We start from the raw sequence: 23,382 nt of genomic DNA, 5'->3' as shown, positions 1-23,382 counted from the left end.
ATTGTTTTTGACACACTACAGATCACGTAGATACAGATGATGTAGATATACTAGAACTAATCCTGGGAGTGTTAGCCAGCACCACCTCTCTCTCTCTCTCTCTCTATATATATATATATATATATATATATATATATATATATATTGATAGGACGCGTTCAAGGCTAGATGCGCTTGGCGTTTTTATGAATGCCAGAAACAGGCAACGGCCAAGCGGAGCGAGTGCGAGCACCAACAACCAGGAGCGTCTTCTTCTTCGTCTTCTGCTGGCGCCCGTATTTGTCACTACAATCACTCCCCGGCGAAAAAGGAGCCATCCTGGCGACCTATGGAACAGGCAGCACTGGTGGTTCGTAGTGCGGCTTCAGTCGGTCGACATGAACAGTTTCGCGTCCGCGACGCCGTTGGTCCGTAGATGGCTGAACGGGCTCAATGACGTAGTTGACCGGGGACGTCTGTCGTAGAACCCGGTAAGGGCCGTCATACTTTGAGTTGAACTTTGTGGAAAGGCCGGGAGTAGACAAGGGAACGCGGAGGCATACCAGCGATCCAGGTGAATATGATGGAAAGGACAAGCCGGCGTCTCGACTATGTTGCTGGCTGGCCTGGTTTTGCGCGGTAAGAGAACGTGCGATCTGACGACATTCTTCGGCATAGGTGGCAGCTTCGGATAGAGTCGTAGATTCTGAAGCGTCGGGGCGATGCAAAAGAATCGTGTCCATAAACGAGGAAGGTTCGCGACCATAAAGAAGAAAGAAAGGAGAGAATCCTGTGGTCGACTGAGTGGCGCTGTTGTAGGCATACGTAACAAAGGGAAGGATGCGGTCCCAGTTAGTGTGGTCAGCGGAAACGTACATAGCGAGCATGTCGCCGAGAGTTCGATTGAAGCGTTCAGTCATACCATTCGTTTGCGGATGATAGGCGCTCGTAGTTCTATGGACAACGTTGCATTCGCGGAGCAGGGCTTCTACAGCCTCGGAGATGAATGAACGACCACGGTCACTCAGTAGCTCGCGAGGCGCACCATGTCGAAGAACAAGGTTGCGAAGGATGAACGAGCCGACTTCACGTGCTGTGGCCGCCGGAAGCGCTGAAATTTCGGCGTAGCGCGTGAGGTGGTCCACGGCGACGATAACCCAGCGGTTGCCATCTGGGGTGTGTGGTAGAGGGCCGTACAAGTCAATGCCGATACGGTCGAAAGGCCGGGAGGGACAAGGCAATGATTGAAGTGACCCTGTTATCTGGTTAGGTGGGCTCTTGCGGCGTTGACACTTGGAGCACGAGCGGACGTACTGCCGAACGAAGCGGTACATTCCGCGCCAGTAGTATCGAAGCCGTAGGCGTGCATACGTCTTTAGGACACCGGCATGGGCGCATTGAGGATCCGCATGAAAGGAGGCACAGATGTCAGAACTTAGATGGCGAGGAATCACTAGCAACCATTTACGGCCATCAGAGAGGTAGTTGCGGCGGTACAGGAGCCCTTCGCGGATGGCAAAGTGGCGAGCAGTGCGCCGAAGCGAGCGGTCGGTGGTGCGGGGTGATGGCTGAGATAAATACTCTAGAAGAGATGCTATCCAAGGATCCCGGCGTTACTCGGATGGCATGTCGGCCAATGTAAGAGAGGAAGAATCATAGCTTGAGACAGACGCAGCACCAGACTCATCAGGCAGTGGTGAGCGCGAAAGAGCGTCGGCATCCGAATGCTTACGGCCTGACTGGTAGACAACACGGATGTCATAGTCCTGGAGACGAAGCGCCCAACGAGCTAGGCGACTAGATGGGTCTTTTAATGACGACAGCCAGCACAGGGCGTGGTGATCAGTCACGACATCAAATGGACGGCCATATACGTAAGGTCTAAATTTGGTGATTGCCCAAACGATAGCAAGACATTCTTTTTCCGTGACCGAATAGTTCATTTCCGCTTTGGTGAGAGCGCGGCTGGCGTAAGAGACGACGTACTCTTCGAAGCCAGACTTACGCTGGGCTAGAATAGTGCCCAGGCCGACTCCACTAGCGTCTGTGTGGATTTCTGTTGGAGCGTCTGGGTCAAAGTGGCGTAGAATAGGTGGGGATATCAAAAGATGGCGTAAGGTGGCAAACGCGTCTTCGCAAGCTGTAGACCATGCCGAGATGCCTTGGCTGTTGGCAAGCAGCTGCGTTAAGGGGGCGATTATGGACGCAAAATTACGCACGAATCGGCGAAAGTACGAACACAAGCCTATAAAGCTACGGAGCTCCTTCAGCGTAGACGGCCTGGGGAACTCAGCGACGGCGCGAAGCTTTGCAGGGTCGGGAAGGACACCGTCCTTGCTGACAACATGACCTAAGATGGTAAGCCGGCGGGCGGCAAAGTGGCACTTCTTCAGGTTAAGCTGCAGTCCAGCGTCGGAAAGGCAAGTCAGGACGCTTGCGAGGCGCTTTAGATGGGAGTCAAAGTCCTTGGAAAAAACTACGACGTCGTCCAGGTAGCACAGACACGTGTGCCATTTGAGGCCTCTAAGAATGTTATCCATGAGGCGTTCGAAGGTGGCAGGCGCATTACAAAGGCCGAATGGCATCACGTTAAAGTCGTATAACCCGTCTGGGGTTACAAACGCTGTCTTCGGACGGTCAGTGTCATTCATAGGGACCTGCCAATACCCAGATCGAAGGTCCAAAGAGGAAAAGAACTCTGCTCCTTGCAAGCAGTCGAGAGCGTCGTCGATTCGGGGCAGCGGATAAACATCTTTTCGTGTGATCTTGTTAAGGCGCCTATAATCAACACAAAATCGAATGCTACCGTCCTTTTTCTTTACCAGCACAACTGGGGTAGAGTCCGGGTACGGAGTTCCAGGATGAAGAGGGAACCAGCACCTCCACCAATTGATAGGACGCGTTCAAGGCTAGATGCGCTTGGCATTTTTATGAATGCCAGAAACAGGCAACGGCCAAGCGGAGCGAGTGCCAGCACCAACAACAAGAAACGTCTTCTTCTTCGTCCTCTGCTGGCGCCGGTATTTGTCACTACAATATATATATATATATATATATATATATATATACTGTCAAATCCAGTCATCCACTGCCACTATATGGTGACTGTATCCGTAGCTGCCTTTGGCAATGTCCGACGTTTTATACACTTATCGAGAGAAGTAATTCGCTATATAAGTGTACACTGTTAGGATGACGAGATAAACTAGAATGTCTCGCTTATACAGTGATATCCCTTAAACACACTGCGGCGATAAACGCCCCAAACTTGGACAACGAATAGCTAGGGGCACCGTAGTGGAGAGCTGAAGAGTAATTTTGGCTACTCGTTAAACGTTTACTAGAATTTATGTACTTGAGCGCGCTTTTGCCATTTCTCCGACATCAAAATTCTTATTCGAACATTCGAAATTCCGTTCCCGGCCACCGCGGCCTGGAATTGAACCCGTGATCTCGTGCTCAGTCAGCAGCACAGTGCCATAGGCACTGAGCCAAGCTTTGCCCTTATGAATACGTGTAAGATAATGCGATTGATAGCTGTAATGATTGTGTCAGAAGTCACTTTCGTGTTTGTTGTAAAAGTAAACGAATAAACAGAGCTCATGTGAGAAGACACGTGGTGGATTATTAGAAAGCCTCGTGTGTGTTTGGTTTCACAAGAAATTTTATAAAAATCGCAATTTTGTAATCAGCAACTGCCCAGCTATCAGCGCTGAATCTGTCTGTCCAATCTGATTAATTTCGCGGCGCCGCACAGAAGCTCCTTACGGAGATGGCCAGGCAAGAAATCATATACGCAAGGCTCATTTATTAACTTCTTTTCTTACAGAAGCCAGCTGGAACCATAACAATAGATTATCTGATTATTACATTAGTCATTCAGAGGTAATTAGTACTATTATTTAGTACTAGATGTGATAATTTTAACCAAATTAAGTTTGTTACATACGCTTTGTTCACACCCTGCGCCGAACAGAAGGTTAGATACTTTTGAACCATAGGAGTCGTAAAAATCACTTAGCAATCTCTTTTGGCACCCGAAGACGTTTCATATGGTAGTGGCTGCAGAACACGGAGCGTAGATTTCTTTCGCATCAATTACTTTCTTTTTTTGCGAAATCTCTATTGCGTGAATACTTGTGATTTACACTTAGATATGCTGGGCTTGATCCGGAATTTTTTGTTTGCTTCGTTTCATTTGTACTTGAATGATCGTTGATCAGGCGGCAGTGAGGTCTTGATCTATCTATCTATCTATCTATCTATCTATCTATCTATCTATCTATCTATCTATCTATCTATCTATCTATCTATCTATCTATCTATCTATCTATCTATCTATGTCTGACTTGGTGAGAAATACATATCAGTAATTAACTTGATACACCAAAATTATTGCTTTCGCAGAAAGTCAATCCTGAATTTCTCTTAATACTCGGCCCAAAAAAAAAAGTCCGCGCTACCCAGTAACTGCAACATGCCTTTAAAAAATTAAACCAAAAACATTTCACATCAATTCACCATTCAAGAATAAGAATGATTCTGTGCTGTGACTGTGTATGAAGAACTTCCTCTTAATCATTGAAGGTAGACGTTCACGTGTACTTCTAACTACTGCAGCGTGTTTTGGTTGTCATTTTAACATCGGTAAGGTTTATTTACTAAAGCATAGAGGTACGTCTTCATCGTCACACTTTGCTCTACGCATTGACGCAAGCGAAGTCTGCCTGCCGAGCGTCAAAACGGAAACGTTCCGGCATGACTGTATTCGGAGACTGCTACGCTCGATGCCTTCGTTATTTCTGTCGTCGCTTCGCTGTGTTTCGCTGAGGCCGAAGCGCGTGAGATTGGTTGGGGACAGACTAGCAACACGGTATACTAAGTGTTTGTGTCATTTAATCATGTTTCGATCAAAGAGAAGTATGGTGTTTAGAAGAAATCTAATTACGGCTCTCAGCTTTACAGACCTTCGAATGTGCGATGCCTATTGGATATGCAGGCTGGATTCTAGCTACGTGCTCAGGAATGTAATATTGCAGTAGGCAAGGATACTGAAAGTTTGCCCTTTCTTAAGCAAGTCTTATAATTCCGAGGAACGTTGGAAAGGAGGAAAACTTTCGCACAGCTCCTTAACTTGGGAGGCGCGGAAAGAGTACAGAAATGAGAAAGGAGACATTCAAACAAGTGTCGTTGTTTGTAGAACCGCTCAATAAAGTATTTCAACAAAAACTCGTAACATGGAACATGACGTCCGGTCATCAAAGCACTACGAAAGCAAGAAGGAAAGGGAGAGAAAGGAAGGGAAGAAAGTGATGAGAGAATTCAAGCATAAGAAAGAGGCCCGTGTCAACATGCAAGCGGCATTGTTCAATCACTATAGAAATTTCACATTCTAAGCATCGCAAAGAAATGCCAGGTTGCCGCACCTTATAAGATGAACCGACTAAACTTAGGTCACATTCCATTGTAGTACCTTATACTTCAGAAAAATTTCAGTAGTGGCGGCAATTTAATGCTGCCTGTCACGTGTGTGGAAAAATTTGTCGCAGTTTCACCCGAAAGGCGAAGCACCAATTGCGATAGCAAATTAGTAGAGAGCTATACGGAGTAAGGATAGTAGTTTTATCAGCTGTATAAATTTGGAGATGCAGCAGCACCAGCAACGGGCAGAACTGTTGTCGACGCGGTCGGCGTTTTGCCCGCGTTCGCACCGAACGCGCGTGGCGTTTTTATACGATGATGACGATAATGACGATAAAAATGTATTTATTGTAGGATGGCTCGAAGGCCTATTATGTGGAATATGAAGGGGAGAGGGAAGGAGCGCGTTTTTATATAAATACGTATTTGGTGCCGCAGCTAAACGTCGCCCTCCCCTCTCTCCCTTACGTCCCCCCACAGCCTTTCGCGCGACGGTAACAGTTGCGTTTGCTCTCTATATATGGAAAGGAGGAAAGATACGCCTAATTCTGCAGCCCTTCAGGGAGCACGGCGCAGAACGGAGTTTCGCTCGAGCGTTCGAAGAGATCGGACGTGTCTTTCGGAGCTTTCGCGTCTGCGGGAGACGCTGTGGCGTCTCATGCAACGCTCCCCCCCTTTCTACTACGTACTGGTGCGTTCTTGCAACTGTGAGTGGACTTCGCCGAGCCCGTTCGCCTGACCGTCGTCCTCGCTGCCTGCTCGCCCGGTCAACGACGTCGTCTCCGCAGATTTCCTCTTCGCCTTTTGCTATCCACGAGCTGGACTTGGTTCTTGCCATTTGTGCGCCTGTCTGACGCAGCCGTTTTCGCGGCTGGGATGGCAGGGGCGCCCCCAGCTTCACCGGCGCAGCCGACCGACCACCCGCGGCGTTCCCTCGTACGCGTCTCGTCGCGCAAACGCGCGGTGAGCGTCGCCTGCCCACGATCTCTGTGGCAGCTCATCACCAGCGCTGAGGCAGTACGGTTGCAACACGAGCAGACGCAACGCCTGTGCCGGGCCATCAGCGGACGGCCGACATCTACTGCCTCCTCAACGACCACCTCCGGAACGAGGATGTTCGCGACGCCGCCTCTTTTGACGGATGACCCGGCCGAGCAGCTGCACGAGATCGCCGGGAACCCGCCTACTTCGGGATCCTCCTGCTCCGCTACCGCCGCTGCTGCCTCCCTGGCCACTGCGGTGGCTCGGCAGACACTATCGGCCGGCACACTCGATACAGCCGTTGCGCCTTCGACAACCCCCACGAGCTCTTCGGATATACTGCTTGAAGGGGATTTCGTCGCTGTTACTGGGTTGCCGGGTGCGTCTCTCGTCGAACCGCAGTACGTTCCACTGCCGATAGACGCAAACCTCGAAGATATGGACACCACTATTACACGTAAGCGTTCGCGTCCCAGCGAGCTCGGTAGTGATGATGAGGGTGCCTCGCGCAAGGTGCAAGCAGTGGGGACTGCGCCACACAATGCATCGACGACTAAATTGCCGCCACATGTCACAGGTGAAGACGATCACCACCTCACCCTGGCTAGTGGCATTACCACCGAAGGCGAGTTTCAGCAGGTTCTGTCAAAGGCGCAGAAACGCCGCCAGCGTTCTGCGTTACCACCGGGCCTAGCCGGGAACATCCCTTCTCCCGCGACCGAGCCTGCCGTCGCTCCTGCCGCACGACCTACGGCTCCCTGTAGTTCACCTGCGCCTATTGCACCTCCTGACGTGGATCCCGTTGCTACTGCCGGGGTTCCCAGAACTTCTGTGCCCACCTCGCCACTGACATCCCGCACAGTGCTGTTTCGTCCGGCACACAACGGCGCCGCCTTTCCCCGTACCTCCCGCCTCGCCATCGCGCAGGCGCTCTCCGCGCTGCCTGGAGTAAAGGAGGTTCGCGTAAACACGAAGAAGAACATTGTGGCTGCGGACGCGGCATCACCGGAATGGACGGAGCACCTGCTGGCCACGTCAGAGATCGCCGGGATGCCCGTGACCGCGCGCCTTCCAACCGACCGCACCCAGAGCAGTGGCGTGGTGCAAGGCGTACATGGCAACTACGCCGATGAGGACCTGCTGGCTGCCGTATCGTCGAAGGTACGGGTGGTCGCGGCTAAGCGACAGGGCACCACCCTGGTGCTGCGTTTTGCTGCCCCTTACCCCCCCGCAAGGATCTACCTCTTCAGCATGCCCTTCGAGGTGCGACCCTCCCGGCCTCGCCCTCTGCAGTGCCTACGTTGCGGGTGCTACGGGCACGCCACAGCAACCTGCCAGAGACCGGTACGGTGCCTGCGGTGCGGTGGCCCACACCAGACGCAATCGTGCTGTTCGAGTAGGGTCAGATGCCTGCATTGTGGGGGACCACATCCAGCTGACTCGCCTAACTGCCAGCTATGGCAGAGAGAACGGCGCCTGGCCACGATAAAGGCGTCAGCTCCCACACGCCTGTCGCATCGCGAGGCCCAGGCGGTCCTACGGGCTACCCCCACCAGCTCAGTAGCAGCTGCTTCTGGACCGCCACGTGTTACACCGACAGGAGGCAAAACCTACGCTGCAGCACTCGGTGCTCCTGACAAGGAGGCCACGACCTCTATCAACCACCCCCAACCCCGCTTGCAGCAACATGTACAACAGGCAGGCGCAAAGAAGCGGGGCAGCATCAAGCTAGGGCCGTCCCCGAAGGAGGCTCCTAAGTCAACCAGCGATGAGGAGAACAAAAACCTGCGACTCCTCCTCAGGGCGATCGCCGACCTGCTGCCTCCAGAGAACCAACAGCTGCGTTCTATCTGCCTCAAGGCAGGTGGCGCGCCCTCACCCAGTAGTCAACATGGCTAGTCCCCTCCCGCCTGCAGCAGGACATTGCCGCCGCCGCCCGAGCGTGCTCCAGTGGAACGCAAACTCGTTGCGGCGGCGGCAGGCAGACCTCTCCATGCACCTATTGCGGAACGAGTACGATGTGCTTGCTCTGCAGGAGGTCTACGCTGCTGCAGCCAACCTGCGCCTTCCTGGATACGTGGGCTACAGCAGCCTCACTTCTTGCAATCGAGAGACCTGCCAGTCTGCCCCTTGCCTTGATGAGGGCCACCAGCAGGGATCACCACGCTGTGCGATCTACGTGCGGCGAGAATTGTCACAGGCGGAAGTCCACGTGGCAGACCTGCTGAGCGGTGCTGTTGAATGCTGTGCTGTTCGGGTACGACTGGGTGACTCCGACACTACCGTGGCCAGCATCTATGTCCGGCCAAGCCGGCCATGGAACCCATCCAGCCTCCTGACATTGGCCCAACGCCTCGGGAAAGACTTCCTCCTCTGCGGGGATGTCAATGCCCACCACACCGCCTGGGGAAGCCGCCGTTGCTGCCCACGAGGCCAAGGACTGTGGGACGTCGTGAACCAACTAGGCCTGTCAATTCTCAACACCGGAGCACCCACATTCATCCGGCGCGCGGCGCAGGTGGTCCTATCCGCCATCGATGTCAGCCTGGCAACGGAGGGCTGTAACTACATGTGGGCACCACTTCCGGACAGCTGGGGGTCGGACCATTTTCCTCTCCTGCTCAACCCGTTCAGAGGCAAGACCGCTAGGAGTAGGGAGTGCCTCACTGTCGACTGGAGGGCCTTTCGCAAGCACTGCCAGAAAGATGCTGACTCCGGGACCTTTCTCCAGCTGGTAGCAGACAGTGCAAAAGCGGCCACCATCCGTTCCACGGCTCAGGTGGGCCAGCCAGTTCCGGACATCCAGCACCTAAAACTGCGAGCCGCGAGGCGCCGCGCAGAGCGCATAGCACTGCGCACCTCTCGACCGGAACACTGGACAGCGTTCCGCCGTGTAGACGCCGTCTGCAGGCGTCATGCTCGGCGACGCCGAAATCAGAGCTGGCAGGGCGTTTGCTGTTCCATCAACCGCTCTCCCAACGGACCACAAGCCTGGCGCCTCCTGACGTCACTCCTGTTGGCGCCCCGTGCACATCGCCAGGTACTGTCCGTAGCGGTCCACATGGGCATCAGCGCGGGTAACCTGGCCGAGCTTCTCGCGGACCAGTTCGCGGCCAGACCCCCAGCCCTGCAGGCACCACCTCCAGAGGCAGCCGCCCTGTCAATCCCATCCTCCTGCCATCATGCGGGCTGGGTGGCTGCACAAATACAGGCACTGTGCAGCGAACCAATCCGCGTGTACGAGTTGAAGGCGGCACTCGATCAGACCAGGCGACGCAGTGCTCCGGGAGCTGACAGAATCACATTCCAAATGCTGCGCAACTTGGCTGATGCCGAGAAGGAGCGGCTCCTCGAGTGTTTCAACACCATCTGGGACACTGGTGTCCTCCCGGAGAGCTGGCTGGTTGCAGTGGTGACACCAATCTTGAAATCCCGGAAGCCTGCCATAGCCCTATCCTCATATAGGCCCGTGTCCCTCACTTCAGCCGCCTGCAAGGCGATGGAAAGGGTGGCACTGGCACGCCTAGAGTGGATTGCTGCCCAACTCCAGTACTTCCCGGAGCAGCAGTCAGGCTTCAGGTGTCAACGCTGCACGGCAGACTCTATCTCCGATGTGGTGGCCACCCTGGAGGATGCCAAAGCCACGGGGGACGTGGCAATGTTGGTGCTGCTGGACGTCAAGAGTGCCTTTGACGGACTTCCACACGCGGTCATCGAGGCCTGCCTAGACCGCCTCGGCCTGAGCGGCTGCCTCAGACGCTTCATTTCCGCATTCCTGACCGGCAGAACCTTCCGGGTGCGCGTTGGACAGGAACTCAGCGAGCCCAGGGATATTACGACTGGCGTCCCACAGGGATCGGTGCTCAGCCCTTTCCTGTTCAACATGGCTCTCGCGGGCCTACCCGCATCTCTCCCGGCGGACCCACGGTTCCCTGTTCGCTGTTCCATTTATGCCGACGACGTGGCACTCTGGACCCGGGGGCCGAGGAAGTTCATGCCATCCATTCGGTGCTCGCTACAAAGGGCACTAGATGCGGTGATCGCATTCCTTGGTAGTATAGGCCTCACCGTCTCCACAGCCAAGACCGAGGCCATGCTGATTCATCCACTGGCCTCAGCTCGACGCTACACAAAGCAGCTGAAGATTGCTGGCCGTGCCCTACCTTGGCAGCAAATGGTCACTTACCTGGGGCTCGCCATTGACCACCGGCTCACGTGGATTCCTGCAGCCAAAGCCGCCACTACCAAGGTGCGCCGCGTGCAGGGAGCTGTCAGCAAGCTGCAGCAACATGGCCGTGGCTGCAACACAAAGTGGGCGCTGCGGCTGAACCAGGCCGCAGCAACGTCCGTGCTCTTGTATGCCCTTCCATTGGTCAACCTCACTCCGGCCAGGAGAGAGCAGCTGGAGGGTCTGCACAGAGGTGCTATTAGGAGTATCCTAGGCCTCCCAAAGTATTCACCGGTCGCTGCAACGCTGGCAGAGGCTGGTGAATGGCCACTCTCGTTGAGGATGCTTGAACGCGCCCTGGGGCACATTGACCGCCTTCATCGTGCTCCGGATGGCGGAGACCTGCTGGCTAGACTCCACAGCCAGCCGTCCTCACGGATGGGAGGTCTGTGCCAGCTGTACGAGCAGATGATCACGGACCCTCCTGTGACAATCGTGCTGCCTCCACCCCACCATCGACCAGCGGACGTCCACCTCTCGCTCAGTGGAGCGCATAAACGACAGACACCAGCTGCAGCACTGCAACAGGCTGCTGCCTGCAAACTCCACGAGGATCTGGAAGGAAGTCTGCTGGTCTACACAGATGGATCAGTCCTGGCGAACGGATCGGCCGCTGCAGCCTGCACCATCCCGGCTAGGGCGGTTCACAGACAATGTCGGATCCCCTTTGCCGCGAGCTCCACCGCGGCAGAACTAGCGGGGCTCCACCTAGCCGCCGATGTCCTGGCTGAGAACCCTCCTGGGCAACCGGTGGCAGTGCTCTGCGACTCGAAGCCAGCGCTCCAGAGCCTAATCAACCACCGCCGATCAGGGCTTACGGGGGCCCTGCTCAGCTCGAAGTTCTCGGCATTGGCTGCCACGGGGGTCACCATCTCATTTCATTGGCTGCCTTCCCATGTTGGAATAGCCGGTAATGAGGCAGCGGATACCCTCGCCAAAACCGCCCACCATCCTGAAGTGCCGCTCACACGAGCAGTCGCTTCCTCAGATTTTTCAAGGCAGCGCCTGAAAAAACTGCTCACAATCGTCCACCCGGATGCCAGAGTGGCAAATGGCAACGGTCCCAGGCCACTTCCAGAGTGTGGCCTTACCAGGAGGGAACGCGCAACGTTGCTTCGACTGCGCACGGGCTGTGTCTGGACGGCGGCGCGGCTGCACGCCAAGGGACGCTCCGCATCACCGGCCTGCGAACGTTGTGGCGACCCCGAGACCCTCGAGCACCTTCTCTGTGCATGCCCAGCGCTGGCACAGGACCGCTCAAGGGTCATCACTGCCTACAGACAACAGGGTCTACCTGCTGCGACAGCCAGCGACCTCCTGTTCCCGTCGCCTCCCCACCTCCGAGCTCTCCACAGCCTTTTGGAGTTTGTGGAACTGAACGGAATCTCCGCCCATCGCTAAGCGCTCGTCCCTAGCAGGCCATCGCCTCCATCACCAGCCTCCTCCATGATCGGATGAGACTCTTGCTGCTTCTTCTTCTCTTCCCTTCCTTTCAACATCTTTATCTCCTTTTTCCCCTTCCCCTGACGCTGCGCCGTGCTCCCTATTGGGCAGCAGAAATAAGCATCACTTTCTTCTTCAATAAAATCACTACTACTACTACTACTACGGCGCAGAACGCGCGTTTGCTCTCCGACGTGCGTTCGCTCCCCGTGAAAGCGCGCGTCCCTCGCGCCCTTTCACTCGCACATACAGCGTCCGGAGCGCGGCGACGATTTCATCGCCGTTGACGTCATACGGAACCTCACGGCGACGACGACGGCGACGCCGACGGCAGAAATCTGCTTTGGAGTGTCCATATAATTGCTATCGCAATAATAATATTTAGTTCACATGTTCACAATAAATAAAGTTATCTACCGCATTCAAAAATGGTTGCATGGCATTTATTTTGCCCCACTCTCTGATATTGCTATTAGTCGCTAAAACAATGCATTATGCCATTTATCTTTAAATAAGCACATGCTCCGGAAAATTAAATAAATTTTTCCGCCTATACACACCTGCCTTGAGGGTGTATGCGTTCCGTGGCCACTTGAGAAGCGACTTAAAACATTGCGTCAATATAATATAGATATTAACTCAAATAGCATCAGAATGAAGGTATAATGCGATTCAGAAATACCACATGCGCACATTACCATCCGCTGAATTTTTTTTAGGAATTTGCTTTGCAAGTTTTACACGCATTAATTTTCACGCCTCAAACTACTGCACACATTCACGCAGGGAGCGTTCTTGTAAAAAGTACCAATATGGCATGTTTCGTTTCTAATTGTGAACGAAGACACTACGTCACATCAGTTAATTTACTAATGCTGAGGTAGCCATACGATTACTATATAGCATCAAGAGCTCCCATACACCACTGCGGAGTTGGTTAAATCTCTTTATGGAGAAAACAGATTGCTTGTTGCTATTGGAATGTAAAAATCTGAAATAAAGGTTGCACAAAATATGGTTAAAGCAGTTACTTCCACAAGAAGACTTGCCAACACACCTATAATTGATAGATCTTATAAATGTGAGATTAAATGCGGTTGGAACGACTTTCAAGACTGAATATATGGAAGCGAATTATACGCTATTGCCACATTTGGCGGTAAAAAAGAATAATGTTGTAACTAATTTCAGTTGTAATATTGTCATAATTTGAAAAAGCTGTATAACGTATTATTAGGTTATTATTTGGATATTGCCAAAGCAATTTGTAAGCTTATTCTCTAGCATGCGCCACGCTTCTAAAGTTATGTTCCTCTTGTTCTTATTATTACATAAATGTTGCGTTTGAAGGATACGCAAGTAAATAAGCATGTCTCAAATATGGAACTGAGAACGTCGTTTTCGGAAGTTTTATACGTTGCTTTTACTAACGCGGCATAATAAGGGAGCAATTAGAAGAAAACTACCCTGTTCACAGACACCCCAGTGTATGAACAGACAATAACTAAATGTTTTTCATTTGCTTTACATTCAGTCTAACCACGCGTCATGCTTGTCTGTCTGACATAATGAGAACTAGACCTGGATGCGTAACGTGGTCACGGCAGTAGTCTCAAAATGTTAAATTTTCTAGTTACCATTGTTGCTCAGAAGCTAAAGCATTTTGCTGATAGGCACCTTGTCGTCAGCTCGATTCTTACTTCCAGTGCTCAAGTTCCGAGGGTGGCTGGATCGGAAACTGCCCGCGTACTTCCCTTCGTGTGCATATAAGATCCACACGTGGTCAGAATTAAATCCGAGCTTTCCACTGTGACATCTTTCATGGACAGATTGAGACTCTAAGACGTAAAGCTACATCATTTAGTTATCATTGATTACCTAATATTCCACGGAACGAGAACCATAAATCACATGCTGGTCTATGCTGCCACGCATTTTTTGAGCAAATATATCAACCAATTTTAATACATGTGTCCTCCACGCATCTAAATATGTGTATCCAATGTTTTCCAAGCAGTACCTTGATGTACCAAGCAGTACTTATTAGCACTGAGAAAATAGGTCCAAAGACAGTGCAGTTCGCAAGTTAGCGGACACGTACCTCGACGCTAGTGGCCCTCCCTGGAGGCTTAGTATATGATCATACCTTCAGAACTCAACGAGTTTAATTCAGATATGGCGAAATAGGATTTTCAGGATTTTCACAAGTTATTAGAAATCAAGAAGGAGGCAGACAGATGGAGCAGCACACTGTGGTATAAAAGTTACAAACAGAGATAAGAAGCCTTTCTGGGGCACCTTATCCGTGTTTGTAAAGTTTATACCGTTAGTTATTAAAAGGAATTCGGAGATGTAGGCCTTCCTACAACAGTTTAGTACCTATTACAAACTTCTGAACTTCTCCGGAACCGTATGTTGTTTCGCCAAAAAGAACCTCTTCATCTCCACCACGCTGTTTCGAAGACTTGTTTGCCCTTCTGTGAAATGGTAGATATGGGTGTTTCCTGGTATATATAGTTACTATTGAATAGGCACCGCTTCTGGGAAGTTGATACGTATGTGCCGTTGTTAGTGGTCATTAGCATTTCCTTACTGCAAATCCATTTGTGTGTGTGTACAACATTGTAGATGTGTTTCCAACACGTGACATTTAATGAATACACGGCATTCCTGGCACATGCCTTTGACGTCAGCACATATGGAGCTTTGCACTATCGTTTCCCGTGTTTTATTAGGTAGGCGCAGTGCCTCGAATTCTTGGGTCTTTCATTCATTTTGTCCCTCTCAATCGTGCGAAGGAGCATAAACCGCAGTTAATTGCACACAATATCCAATAATTATCGCCATATTAGTTCGCCAGCAGCTTGGCGTTGCAAATCAAAAATATTTCTTCAATTATAACTAGCCGATACCACAGAAACCGGATAAAACTGGTTTAAGAGGTCCACGAAACAAAGGAGCAATGTACAACTGCAACAATTCACAATGGGGGTGCAGTTAGGCTAGAAGGAAATTGATTTGTAGGAAGGTGCACCCTAGATGGGAGGCCCCCAGATTCCTACCAAGGAGGGGGGGGGGGGTGATGAGGGGGGAAACTAAATTACGTTGTTCTTTGTCTAACCTTCTTCTATCGACGCATTTTTAAAACATTTTTCTTTGATCTTCCCTTGGCGATGAGAGTTGCACGCACGCGTGAGGAGGTGCAGGCTTTTCATGTACTGTCATGCTGCCACAAAACATTATTGTTAGAGAGCGCTTATGTTGTCTCATTTGCTATCTGTCAGTATCTCGCTGTGCTGTCACGCACTGCATAAGTCTACAACTGGTTACAGCGTAATTCACCTAAACCCATGTTCAAACGAATGATAATCATTGTCAAAAAGTAACTTGCAGATTATTTTTTTTCTTATTCCAAACAACGAGCTCAGACAATGTGCTTGAGAAAAAGAACAGGTGTTCTTATCGAGCAATCCTTCTGAAACGGCGATGGGAAGAATGCCGTCTAATGGACATTCATTGCATGTCTGTTCTCACTATTAAGGCCCTAATGATTTCCCGTAGAAAAAGAAATAATGAGAACACGAGATGTATGATTTTAATTATTTCAAAAATAATTCTTCTTCTTCCCTTTTGCAGACGTACTTCTCATTTGCGGCTGCCGGCTGCCGGCTGTCTGTCCGGAGGGTAGTGATTAGGGCTATTCAATAGCCGCGTAATTTCGTATTTAATTTGCGTATGCGCTTTATTTGTCGGGGCTGGAAAATCGGCCTCGAGGACACGCTACTGAAAATGAACTAGTGAAGTTCTATACGAGATCGATTGGTGCAATTAGGTTTTTCCCTCGAAGCATAATTTGGAGCATCAAATTTTGGATTGTCTGTCGCCCCCCCCCCCCCACCCCAAATTTATTAATCACGATTCCCCACTTCATTAAAAGTTCATTACGCAGTCTGTTGCATTACTTTGTATGTGCAACAGACTGCGTATTTCTATATACTGATATTCACACACATTATTTGCATCCTACTTTCGACTAACAAAGATAGTTAAATTGTGAGAGCAAAATTTATTTCTGGGCGAATAACGGGGCACTGAAGTATGTTTAGTAAACACTTAATAAAACGTTTTCGAACAGTATTTGAGATGGGATGACGTTGGTTTTTATATATAGACGTAAGTGGAAAGCAAACAAATTTCAAAGAGCGATAATCTACTCTCATTCGCCGCCGTCAAATGTGTTACTTTTATAGTGATAACCACATCGTTTATGATACATTACATTACTACTGTTGCTTATACTAGAGAATCCTAACGAAATATTGTCCATTGCACTCGAGAAAGCAGATGCAAGTTTGTAATAATTTTATTGAGTCAACCGCGAAGCAGGAAAAAAAACACACACACACACACAATGATGGTCGGCTGAAAATGCTATGCTTGCATATCGCAGGAGTCGAGGTTTTCTTTTTTTTAGACACGAAGAATAAAGTGTTCTTTTAAAGATATATATAGTGGCTGCTACATTTAACAAATCTACAGAACAGTCATGCGTATACATGTAGTCATATGGCATATAGCGTTTATGTAGACGTAAAATTAAATTCTGGTGTTTTGCTTGCCAAACCCACAATCCCATTACGAGGCACGTCGAAGTGGGAGACCCCGGCTAATTTCGACCACTTGAGGTTCATTAATGCACACCTAAATCTAAATACATAAGGGTTTTTGCATTTCGTCCCCATAGAAATGCGGCCACCACGGCCGAGACCAAACACGTGGCCTCGACCTGTGAAGAGCAACGACATAGCCCTTGGGCTACTACGTGAGATTTATGCAGGCGCAAAAAGTTACGTGCACAATGCCGTTGCCCATTGGCCGAAAGAGGGCGTCACACCTCCTCTGCTATAGCATAAGCGTTGAGCTACCACGCGTGCACAATCGTAACATTGGTTTTGCCTACTTGGTTAATCCCATGGTGCACTACCCTACTTAAAGGTGAACCATCATCCGCGGCTCACACACGTCTATATCTAAATAGGCTCAAACCAGTCGATGCCCTTGAGGCACAACCCGAGGTCAGATCTGGTTCATTGTAAATAATAAATCACCGTATTTTGTAAATGTCTACCTATCGATGTGCGGTGCCACCTAATGATGTCGGTAGTGTTTTTGAAATGATCGTGAACACTCCTTCTTTCTGGGGTTTTACGTGCCAAAACCATTTCTGATTATGGGGCACGCCGTATATATAGTGAAGGGCTCCGGATTGATTTTGACCACCTGGGGTTCTTTAACGTGCACTACAACGCAAGCACACGGGTGTTTTTGCATTTCGCCTCCATCGAAATGTAGCTGCCGTGGCCGGGATTCGATCCCGCGAACACTGAAAAACAGAGAGAGAGAGAGCAAGGTCCGAGTATCTCTGACTCAGAGAACGGTCTCGAGTCCAGTTGGTTTAAAGTTGTCCTGAGAGAGAGGTGTAGTTTTATATAATGTATGTACAGGTCAGATTACAATGAGAGTGACATAGCATGCCTTTGCAAGTTTTTTCTTTTTTTGTTGCAAAAGGCAGCTTCGCCAATTGGGTGCGAAATGCTAAATACACTGAGTGTTTTACTTCACGAATCATCATCATAAACTTATTTATTAATTTACCGTTGTCGACAATCTGCCGACATACTGTACATTTTGCGAGCTTACATTATGATGAGACTGTGGACGCACTGCACCTATACTTTGGACTCTTCGGGCAAAAAGCATTATTCGGCGTCGCAACACCACCCAAGCGGGGGTCAGTACTCGAGACGAAAAGGGCCCGCAAACAATTGTGAAATATTTATCATATTGCAGGCTCCTTTTCTTCATAGGAGTGCTTAATATAAAATCCCTAGTATGATCCCAGACGTGCGATACTTATAGACCTTGAGGTCATCCGTGTAAATAAATACGTTTTCGCCCCTATCCATCCGAAGTAAATAAAGATAATAACAAACACGCGTCCATTTCCACATGCGCATCTGGGGGAATCACGGAAGCGGAGTGCGGATATTCCATCTCAATTCGGCGCTTGGCAGGTAAAAGCGAGGATCCTGGGTCCCAGCGGAGATCTTGCGAACTCCGTCGGCACGTGTGTCGTGCCAACGACATTGGCTGTGCAAGGCGGTGATCGCGGCATTCCCCGGGGAACACGGATAGCGAAAGACGAAAGCGACCCCGACGCACTTGGGAAAAGCCCACGTCAACGGCAATAAGGGCCATTTCCTTGCGACTAAAGCGTCCTCCATTTCAGGGCGTCGGCCTCGGACTTAAGCCCGAGGCTCGCTAAGGGGAAGCTTTTGTGCACGTGGGGAGCCGCCGGCACAGAAGCGCGTAAAAACACTCGCAGTCTGGTTAACGAAACTCGATTTGTGTTGCCGCACAACATTCGGCTGCTCATCACAGCTTGCCTTCGTATAGGAGTGTGCCGAGTAGGAACACGGTTGCTCGTCTTAAGGCCGTCGGGGGCCCCCATTTTGAAGCGCGTGTCTGAGCGAGAGAATGAGTGGGTCTGAAGCGAAATGCTGTACGCTTTAAAGCGGAGCCATAGCCAACGTCTGCGCTGAGCAATGGAATGAACAAACGAAACGAACAAATGGGAACGTGTGACAACAGGTGAAATTTTGTTCGCTTTGGTCGGCCACAACAGAAACAATACGGGAAAAATCAGCTCCTGGATATACCAGAGCGCGCATTTCATGGATGCGACGTGTTTGTGGTGTTCGCCTTCAGTCTATAAGGAAAATCGAGTTTATACAAATGGTGCTCGCAAAGCTTCACTGAAGGCATGAGCTTATCAAGCCCATAATACCTCCATAATAATGTAACCGTTTTTCTATTAAACCCTTTATTGCAATATGCAAAAGGGTAAATCTTCGACGAACTTTGTATTTTTAATAAAGAGAGAAGGAAATATAAGTGGAAGAAACCATTTCAACATATGACTGGCATGCCCATAACTTCCGCGTAATGCGTACGATTCTCTACCATTTCAGTAAGGGCTTATAAACAGCATTTGGCCGTTTGTTAGTGATCTGGGCTTGATTTGTTTATTTATTCTTAGTTTTGTAAAGAGACCCTTTTTTTTTCTGCCAAACCACTCGGATTTGGCGTGGCAGCTGTGGGCTGCTGAATCTGCCCGTGTCTCGGCTGATACTTTCTGCGTATATATACAAAGGTGATATGTGTGCCAAATACAATCAACAGCCAACGAGCTTATATAGCCCTTATACAGTCGCGAGCGAAAATTCGGGGACCAAAGGCACCGCGTTTGTTTTTTTCTTCTTCGCAGCATGGGCATTCCGGCTGAAATCAAGAGCGCAGGCCTACGTGCGCGTGTTTGAATAATACAATGCATTAAACCGATTCCAGGCCGCGGAGCTGCGCTTGAAGATATTGTGACGGAGGGAAGAAACAAGACGAGAAAATGTATTTACAATATGTACACGATTGACAAGGATTGACACAACCGGTGAGTCACTGAAGCGTTGTCTTCTTAAGCCCCAAGCTTGTGCTCCTCTTCCTCGATGTTGTGCAGAGCAGTGTAACAATATTTTAAGTTTTTGCTGATGCCGTGGTCTCCAAACTTTTGCTCGCGACTGTACGTTGACCGACAATGTAGGCCTAGTAAGCATATCTGTATTCCGCGTAACAAATAAGTATCTACATAAAACATGTGCATATAAGGTCTGCTCTCAGATATTCTTGTTAATGGAACAGCGCATTTTTATTCAACGAATTCCTTGATTCAGCACATCTCTTTATTTAATTTGGCCTTTTGGTATGCATCATTCAGTCTGTGCCCATTCTTGGCCAATCTTCCAGAACGGGCAAGCATCGCTGGCACATAACCAATAAAAAATTGTTATATGTAGCTATATACCTGACGTATTTCCGTGTGCAAAACCTGTCGTCACCATACTTCCCTCAATATACATAGTCTTCGTCCTCGTGACGCCACTGCGCAGACGACTCACGCTCTTCTTCCGCCTGATTTAGACTTTGCATTTCGGCATAGCTTGCGAGTGGTGTAGTCCTTAAACACGAATATCGCCGAAGAATGAATTTTCAGGCCTTTGTCGTGAATAAACATAAAGTTTGCATGAGAATACACGTTGCGGAGGATGAAAGTAAACAAAAATGTGCGCATTACCCATTCGTTGTATAGCATTACATTAAACGTGTACCTAAAGCTTAGCTTCACATATATTCTAACATATGCGTATGATCTGCACACATACTTTTTTGTGAAGTAAGCCATCAGCAACGTTGCTGTGCTTTCGATGAGCAATGTTTTTTTTAAGACTGCTTTTTATCTTTGGGTTCCTTGTGGGTCGTACTTTCCTATCCTCCCAAATTCGCCAATCCACCTGGGGGTATGAGTGATAATGATGCTTACTTTGAAAGTCGTTCCGTTATCACTGCGAATGTCTCTCGAGCAACATTTCAGGTCTTTCAGCGCAGACAAGCCATCTGACAAGGTCAATTTATCTAAAACAATTGTCTATAAACGGATCGCACGTCGTTATGAGCAAGGAACACCTACATAAGTTGGGTCGAATGAAACATTACTATCAATCGCTCTTGATTAGTCGCCGTTTGTTATATATTTTTATGCGTACTAATGGCGCAAAGCCAAATGGAATAAATTTTATAGGGAAAGGGGGATCATTTCTGCTAGCAGCTTGTAAGTGCAGGAACCCCGGCGCATCAAAGATCTAGAGGTGTTTCATGCGCACGGCCGAAATAACATAAGAAATATAGCTATGCTATGCTGCTCATCAATGCATCAAGGCCATACTACAGCACTGATGCCAAGAGTGCTGGTGTGTTACCTGATGGAAGGTTGGTGAGGAAGGTATTCTAAGGTACACTTATTGCAAGAGCCCAGGAGTGCTTCGTCTACATTTGTAACAGCCGATGGCTTTTTCTAATAGTACAGGCACGCTTCTGTGGCATTTCGACGTGCATATCGACGGCCGCAAGATCGCCACTCTAAGTGAACAAATCACCCGACTGCTTGCTGCTCAATCATGGACCCCTCATTCTTAAGCTGAAGTAAGTAAGTACTACATGAGACGACTTTCTAATGCGAGAAGCTTAAGGTCACGTAATAACGCCGACTGGAATCTGCAAAGCCAGAATTACGATTCATAACGAGACCTTTCCGGCGAGCTTCGTAAACATACAGCAGCGCTCAAAGCTGAGACGGCATGGGCGGGCACTCAAATCCTATCAAAGGAAGCTACCTAATGAGGGCAAGTGGAATTTCTTAGAGAACAGTTACGTTTGATAACAAGACCTACCATGCGGTATTCATAAACTGCGGGAATTTTCAAACTAAAGACTGCATAGAACGGTTCTTGTGAAATAAACCAGACCAGACATCTGATTTCCGGTACGAACGCGAATAGCCTTCTATCCTTTCTATGAACGCATCTGTCATGCGCCTTTTAGTTCGCTCTTCTTCTTCTTCTTCACCTTGTTAATAATATTTCACAGTTTCTAAACCATGCAGCATTGTTTTTTTTCTTTGTAGGAAGTATCCTTCAAGCGACAGTTGAATTCGTTGTCGGACGAGTTTTTACATCGAAGCTGTTAGTGCGTATGATAGCGCTCAAAAACATACGTAAGTTTACACGGTGCCCTGAGAGAACTATTAAGCATGAAATGCTTTTAGCTTCCGTTCTCGGTAACCTTGAAGAGAACTTGAGCGAAAATCCAGATGCGTTATCCAGGCACTCAAGACGAGAATGGGGGCGAGAACAAAACGAGAACCTGCGAGAACATCCAAGCATCAGTTGCGAGAGCAAAAGGAGATCATCCGAGCAACCGGTGAAAACTTCAGAAAATGCTATCTCTGGCCCCCAACCCCTTCTACAGGACCGCATTACAAACGCTGGTTACCGCCCAAGCAAGTTAAAAAAAAGTATTGCTTCCGAGTTCTTCCTAATGTCTGTTAACAATATCACTCAAGCTGGAACAAACTTCTAGTACGCTGAAGTCATTTGCAATAGCGATGTTTAAAAGGCAGATACAGTGCACCATGCACTATATTGCCACCCTGATATAGGGTTGCCTGTGCTCTTTTCAACGCCAGCGGTACGTGAGTTCCGCGGGCACTGATGTTGCGCCGCCTCCTTCGAGAGATGGCGCCAGGCTGCGTGACCAGGCCGGCAGCGTCCGGGGCGCCGAGGATGGTTGTTTGGCCGAGAGGAGACTTGCAATGATGTTCAGTTCAGAACAGGTTCATTCCCGCTCAGTAAGCTTTCATACCTGCGATGCGGCGCCAATCTGCTTTGCCGGTAGCCATTTCATGCTTACATCTACTCTTGATTACGGGAGAGCCAGCATTTGTTTTACGCAGTTTTTATTCAGAAGAAATTCTGGGCATGCTGGTGGTAATGAGCTGAAAAATGAAAAAAAAATATGTAGATTGATTAGGGGTCGTATTTAAATGAATAATTGAACTAGAATTAAATGCCATTTTTGCATGTTTAGCAGTGTTATATGAAACGCTTACAAACTTTATCCGTCGCTATGGGAGAACTACACTTGGTAGAGATCTTATAGTTCCAATAAAATTAGAGGAAGTTATTTGTGATGTGTACCGAAAGTTTGAAGTCGTTAGGGTAATTACAGCCTTCATGGAAAATTGATTCATCCGAGCGTTCCTCGAACCTTGCAGGAAATTGGTCCAATGTTCGTAAAGGACCAACTTGACACAATCTTGACATATTTAGTAAATAGAGGGCATCTGAATGCGCGACGCACGCGCAAATTTTCAAAATTATTCATTGACATTAGAGGGCCATTCCATGCCAACTACCCCAGCCTTTGCTCTTGACCATCTGCGATTTCTTTTTAAAACATTTAAGGATTTCAATTTATTGCGAGATCTCAGGTTCACGACATATTTCTCGCAAAAACAAATTTAACTGGCTCTATCACCACCGGGACTCTCTGGTGTAGCACGAAAGCATGCGTCATAAAACGCCTTGCAGAAAACAGCGTTCATATGGTAAAAAGAAAACATTATTATTGTGGGGAAAATGAAGAGACGCCTAACACCTAAGCTTGCATTCACCATTCATTTATCCTTGCTGCAATTTTATATCCTGTTAAGAATGCGGAAAATGGATCATATTTTCTATTTCTATAATATCTTGATGAAAAAAATTATTTCATCAGGTAAGCTTCCAGGAACTCTGTTTTGCATGAAAATTTCATTCCGGTGCATAAAATGCGCAGCAGTGCGCACAAGTGAGGATAAACGTATAAAAAAGTCTTTTTTA

At 49.0% G+C, this 23,382-nt stretch overlaps 1 pseudogene; it reads right to left on the bottom strand.

Moving 5' to 3' along the window:
- Nucleotides 1-23,382, bottom strand: part of LOC119461537 (glutamate receptor ionotropic, kainate 2-like) — a 306,355-nt pseudogene that overhangs the window by 187,526 nt on the left and 95,447 nt on the right.

The sequence above is a fragment of the Dermacentor silvarum genome, chromosome 8 (assembly GCF_013339745.2).
Source record: "Dermacentor silvarum isolate Dsil-2018 chromosome 8, BIME_Dsil_1.4, whole genome shotgun sequence".
Lineage (NCBI taxonomy): Eukaryota > Metazoa > Arthropoda > Arachnida > Ixodida > Ixodidae > Dermacentor > Dermacentor silvarum.
Note: the sequence above shows the minus strand (reverse complement) of the source record. Positions and strands in the feature narration are given on the sequence as shown.